The sequence below is a fragment of the Mercurialis annua genome, linkage group LG2 (genome assembly GCF_937616625.2).
Source record: "Mercurialis annua linkage group LG2, ddMerAnnu1.2, whole genome shotgun sequence".
NCBI classification, from domain to species: Eukaryota; Viridiplantae; Streptophyta; class Magnoliopsida; order Malpighiales; family Euphorbiaceae; genus Mercurialis; species Mercurialis annua.
In genome coordinates this window covers 30,249,415-30,255,490 of record NC_065571.1, presented here as the reverse complement: position 1 = coordinate 30,255,490, position 6,076 = coordinate 30,249,415, and positions in this window count along the sequence as shown.

Here is a 6,076-nt window from a genome sequence, read left to right as displayed (position 1 = left end):
TCCACCATTTTTACATTTACTGACACGTATACTTTATACGTGTGTTCTTCTCCTTATACTAGAGTTTCATAACTTAACTCTTCTCCTTTCTGTTAACACAACTTATAACTCTTAATGCTGATATAGTGACTTCACTTAATGTCAGTCAATTAGCATCACTTATCTTTTGATCTATCTCATTTCAAACTTTCACGTCTTACAAGATTATCTTCTTCGTCGTTTCGTATTCCTTCTCCTTCTACTTCTGTATCTTCAAACACTGATATTGATAAGGTTATATATCCTTAAAATATCAATTGATGTTCATCATTCATATTATCGTTTTTTTTATACTTTTAATTTCTCTCTTCCGATATGACTCTCGATCGCAGTATTATTTATCTCAACATAATGATATTCATTATATTCTTCATCCTTGCGTACTCCTACGTTTCTTTCATCTAACATGACTTTCTGTTATTTCATCCCTTATTCCATCATAAGGATAAATATTGTATCCTTAAATATTGTCAGCGCATCGCATCTTAACTGCGTATGCTCTCTGTCGATAACTCTTTATTCACATTCTCCTTTAGCTTTACTAGCTTTGTTGCAATTAATCGTTAACATGGCTTTGTTCTATTATTGGAGTTTCTTTTACAATTTTATTCTTATTTATTAAGAATCTTTTATTATTCGTCGCAGAGTTTCACATCTGAGTTCACTTATCGAAAAAAAGATTTCAAAACATTCTTTGGCTGGCCAGCTCTTTTAAATCACTTTTCATAAATCGTTTGAAATCATTAGTACAATTGTAGCTCAGAGTGATGACGCATCTCATCACCAAAGAGTTGCTCAAAATCACATTTTTCTGCATTATTATAAAGATATGATGCATGATCTACACTTTGAAAATCATTTTCTTATGCATTCCTATTGTGATTATACAATATCGTATGCGATGTCTGAGCACAGTTGTACCATAAAAACTTCAAAATTTTCATAAAATCATAAGTTTACTCCAGATTGTACACTCTGCGACTATCGATGACTTTCTTTATGCTTATTGAGTATATTTCAAATTTTTGTATTGCTGTTATTTTCTGTTGTTTTACTGACTGTTCCTCTGTCACATCACTTCTTTCTCCATACCTCAAATAACTTAATCCAATTCAAAGTTTTCTACTGCTGTAATCATCACATTCACCTCTTCAACATTCTATATCATGTCATATGTAGACACAGGTATCGATGTTTTACATCGATTCCCGGTTGGTAATCCATCTCTTTCTTCACAACTTCTAAAACGTAATATAGGAATGACGTTCACAATAATATATATTAGGCGGTGTTTATTATATTACTACTATTTGTAAATTATGTTTATATATTCTTTTATTGGTCGCGTGTTTATTAATATCGCTTCCTATAGGTTTTCACTTTCTGAGGTATTATCCTATAGGTACATTCTACTCGTTATGCTCTATCATGCATGTAGTAAACATATACACAACAATGCAACATATAAACACAAATACTCAAAGCATATTAATCATTTATACCTAAGGGTGCCTGATGTGGAACGCTAGGTTTCCTAATAACTATTCCAATGTGTCGACCCTTAACTCTTCTACTGGAGTTGACTCCGCCTCTATGAACAGAGTGGGGGTTAGTCCTAATACCAGAGGATCGACTAGTATAACCTCGATAAAACGCACGTCTGAAAAAGTAGGGACGTCGAACAGGATTACCATCCCACTCGCGGTCAGCCTCGACCTTACGGGCTATCATAGTGAGCGTCCCAAAGTGCTCGTGAACATACTCATATAGCGTATCAAATTCGAGTCCCAAACCCCTAATTTATCTACGGTTAATCGTCCTATTATCTTCATTAAGGTCTGGAACTCTTTCGTCCATGCGAAGAAAGTCAGAGGAATACAGTCCCACTGGTAGTATTTCTCTAGAAAAGGAGCGCATTTGCCTCCTAACCTGATTCAAAACCACTTGTGCCTGGCCATTTACTAGTCCTTCATCTTTTCTCAAATTGCGGTACTTCCGCACATTGGACCAGAACTGTTCACTTCGGTACTCCTCAACGTCTGACTCGTCTAACAATTCTTCTTCTTCTAAGTCCTCCTCTGGATCCTCCTCACTTTCTTCACTATACTCCATTTCAATCAAGTGAGTTCTACCTCTAACCCTAGAAGAACTACCAATTTCTAATACTGACATGAAACCATTCTTATATATCTCAGATGATCTCCCAATATCCATGTGGAATCCGTCTTGACAGATAGAAGGTGCTTCCTCCTGTTCCTCTGCTGCATGTGACTAAGCTCCATTTTGCCCAGACATGCTAAAAAGAAACAGTTACAAACGCCGGCGACCATCTGAGCCCTCTTTTTTCTCGCTTAACTTCAATATCAACTTATAAAGTGCTATAAACATTTAACATTCAATCAATCTGTATGTAATTCGCAAATACGTAATCACTGAATACCCCTTGCACAAGTAATAAACACTTAGTTGCCTTAGCCGCTCATATTTGCAAACATTTAACCATTTTCTATCTTTTAGCATAAGCAACAAATACTTAGTTGCCTTAGTCATCCGTATAAAGAGATACTAGTCACTTGCTAGCTTAATAGTCCTGGTTCGCCGCGTTATGCCATATACTACTAATGCACATATCAAACAAATGCAGAAAACTAAGGTCCGACTCTCTACTGCAGTAGTTCCTAGGTTTACTTACTGACAGAGTTTCACAATTCAGACAGACATCCAAAACAAACTAGCAGTGGTAACTGGACCAACTGCTCTGATACCAACATTGTCACGACCCAAAATATTGAGCCGCAACCGGCGCTAGGGAACGGGAGTGGTAGCTCCGGAACCCGTAGCAAGCCTTAAATCACTATTAATTTTTCGCAATTGATAAACAAATAACATAAAGCAACAGAAGCAAGTATACATAACATGTATACACAAACATTTACACTAACTGTTCTGTTATCCTCGCGGGCTCTAGTTACCGTACCTCGTACGAACTGGCCTCGCGGTACTATATACATCAGTTAGTGTATCCAACATATCACTGGCACCTAGTGCCGTGCACAACATATTAAACACGTAGCCTACAAAAACGTATAAACTGGACAGCAAGTAATATGTACATTCAAAATATACTGCTGTCTAGGCTACGACTCTGTCAACATGGGACCACTACTGCAGCACTCACAGAAGTCAGAAACTAAACATATACAATTGACTTCTGGATTTCCAATTTGGCCTCTAGCTAGGTCCACGTACTAAGTACCTGAAAGACATCAAAGGTGAGGGGTCAGTATTTGGGAAAATACTGAGTGAGTTTGCATTTTACTAACGGTATTAATTTAAAAACATAGCATCGCATCTCAAGAAAGCAATAATATAAAACATATAAACATGTATTTGATCCGTACGAAACTAATATCCTAGCATGCGACACATCTCTCGAATAATCATATATCGTTCAACCCAATCATAAATCTCAAGTTGTGAGTCCAACTCACTGGTGGGCCCAGCCCACTAGATACGGGGACTTCCAGGCTACACCGTAGCCGAGTTCACTCTCGTATCGAATTCATATCATATCATACATATCCAATCATTTCTCAAATGCAAACACACTAGACTGACTCAAAACTGGTGATCACACAGCCTATTGACACCTAATAGGTAGCTAGTTTCTTCGGATCGCATACTAGTTCTCGTATATACATTTGATAGAAACATATAATATTTAATCAAATCATCTAACATGCGATGCGTAAAAACAGTATACATATCTATATCAAATGACTTTATATATAATACACGAAAGTAAAGTGCAACTCACAGTGACCGCAATCCAATCACAAATATGGTCGATGAAATGATATGCCCTTGCTATCCCACGTCTACTGACCTCTCTGCTCTGACACGTCTGATAAATAATTAACATTTAAGGATTAGACGTGAATCTCGTATTCCTATACGTATAATACTTTTAAGTTCCAAGTTTAAGTTGATTGGATTCCTCTTCTAGATTGCTTGAAAACTCGATGATCCTTAATCGTACTTACGACTTATCGAGTACTATTCCTTGTACTCGGAAATTATATAACTTTCTTAACTGAATTCTTACTTATCACATTAACATTCATTTCTATAATGTTTTACATCCATTTTCAGACACTTAACTGAGTTTCACACTCAGATCAAGCTATCGGAGGCTCATTTTCGCTCCCGGAAGTCCCACGGAGGTCGGCGTCGAAGTGGGGCACGTCGTGCCAGCTTGGCACATCGTGCCCTTCATTTTTCATGAAGGGCACGACGTGCCCTTCACTGGTGCACGTCGTGCACCCATATGGCGCACGTCGCGCACCAGCACGACGTGCTGAAGTGCAGCACGTCGTGCACCGACGTGTGCAGCGTTTTTCCAGCGCTTCCGGACCATTTCCGGGGCTCTAAAACTCCCTAAACTCACACCAATACATACCCACTTCATTTAACAACTTATCCTATCATTTTACAACCCAAAAACGTCAAAAACAACTCGATTTCTAACCGTACGATTCGAACGAAATTTTCTATACAAAACAGCCCTCTATCCTTCGAATTTAACATCAAATCTTGAAATATTACCTTGAAATAGAGGTTAGGATTGATAGAGCTTTCAATTCCGAAGAGTTTGCCGCGAAAATTGTCCGAAACGGACGCCGAACGGCGAAACGGCGAAGAAACGACGGTATCGCTCGTTTTTTGCTTCTGGAGCTTTCTTCCTTCCTCTGATTACTCTTCATTCATAATTCTTTTAATATATATGATTTGGTTAAATTATTACTTTAACCCTTAATTTCTTCATTTGTTATTTATTATCCTTTAAACTTTTATTTCGTACGATTTAGTCCATAGCTAAATCGTTTAACACTTTAATTTTAACGTATACGTATTATCTATATCCAATAAATAATACGAAACTCGATATTAAAACTTTTTCGTCAAAACCTACAAATTTCCATTTTCGACACAAAGTGGCTAAATTACCACTTTGGTCCCTGTACTTATTTTGCGCTTTTCTCGACACTTTTCCTTTTAATTCCAATTCTAACTTTAGAATTGAAATATAACCTTGATTTCCGCATAATTAATTTCCCAAAACCGACCTACTTAAAATTTCATTTATTTTAATTTCCCTGAAATTTTTCCGATATCGCCACTGTGGCGAGTCTAAACTGGACACGTGGTCCAATTAGATAATTAATTATTTTGGGGTATTACAGTAAGCTCTCGGGAGCAGAGATTATTCAGATTACCTCAGAGAAGGTACCGTTGATCAAACGGAGGTTAGGGACAACTTTTAATCGGCATAAGAGTTATGCTGATCCGAAGAGGAAAGACATTGAGTTTCTGGTTGGAGATTTCGGGTTTCTTCGGGTTTCGCCTATGAAGGGCGTTGTGCGTTTTAGTGTTAAGGGGAAGTTAGCACCGAGATATGTTGGTGCGTATGAGATCATTGAGCGTATTGGAGCGGTGGCGCACAAGTTAGCGTTTCCACCAGATATGTCGTTGGTTCACCCAGTGTTTCACATTTCCATGTTGCGGAAGTGTATTTATGATTTTCGCACGTGATCGTACCGCAGAGTGTTGAGATAGATCATGAGTTATCTTACGAGGGGCAGCCTGTCGAGATTTTCGATACGCAGGTTCATAAGTTATGGAACAAGGAGATTTCGATGGTCAAGGTTTTGTGGCGGAATCAATCTATTGAGGAGTGCACCTGGGAGACCGAGTCGGATATGCAGAGTCGCTATCTATTCCTTTTTCCTTGAGGTACGAAATCAATCGTTTTTTGATTTTTTTCGAGTTTTACTTGTGTTTTGTGTTAGTTTTTGTGCTATGTGTTTTTGTGATTAAATTCGAGGACGAATTTTTAAATTAGTTGAGGAGAATGTAATACCCCGTAAAAAATTTAAGAAAAATTCTGATAATTTCCGATAGTATTTGTTTCGTTTGCGAATAGTTGGTTTGATTTGAGGGTTGTTTATTTTGTTTGTTGGTTCCGTTGGGTGGTCCA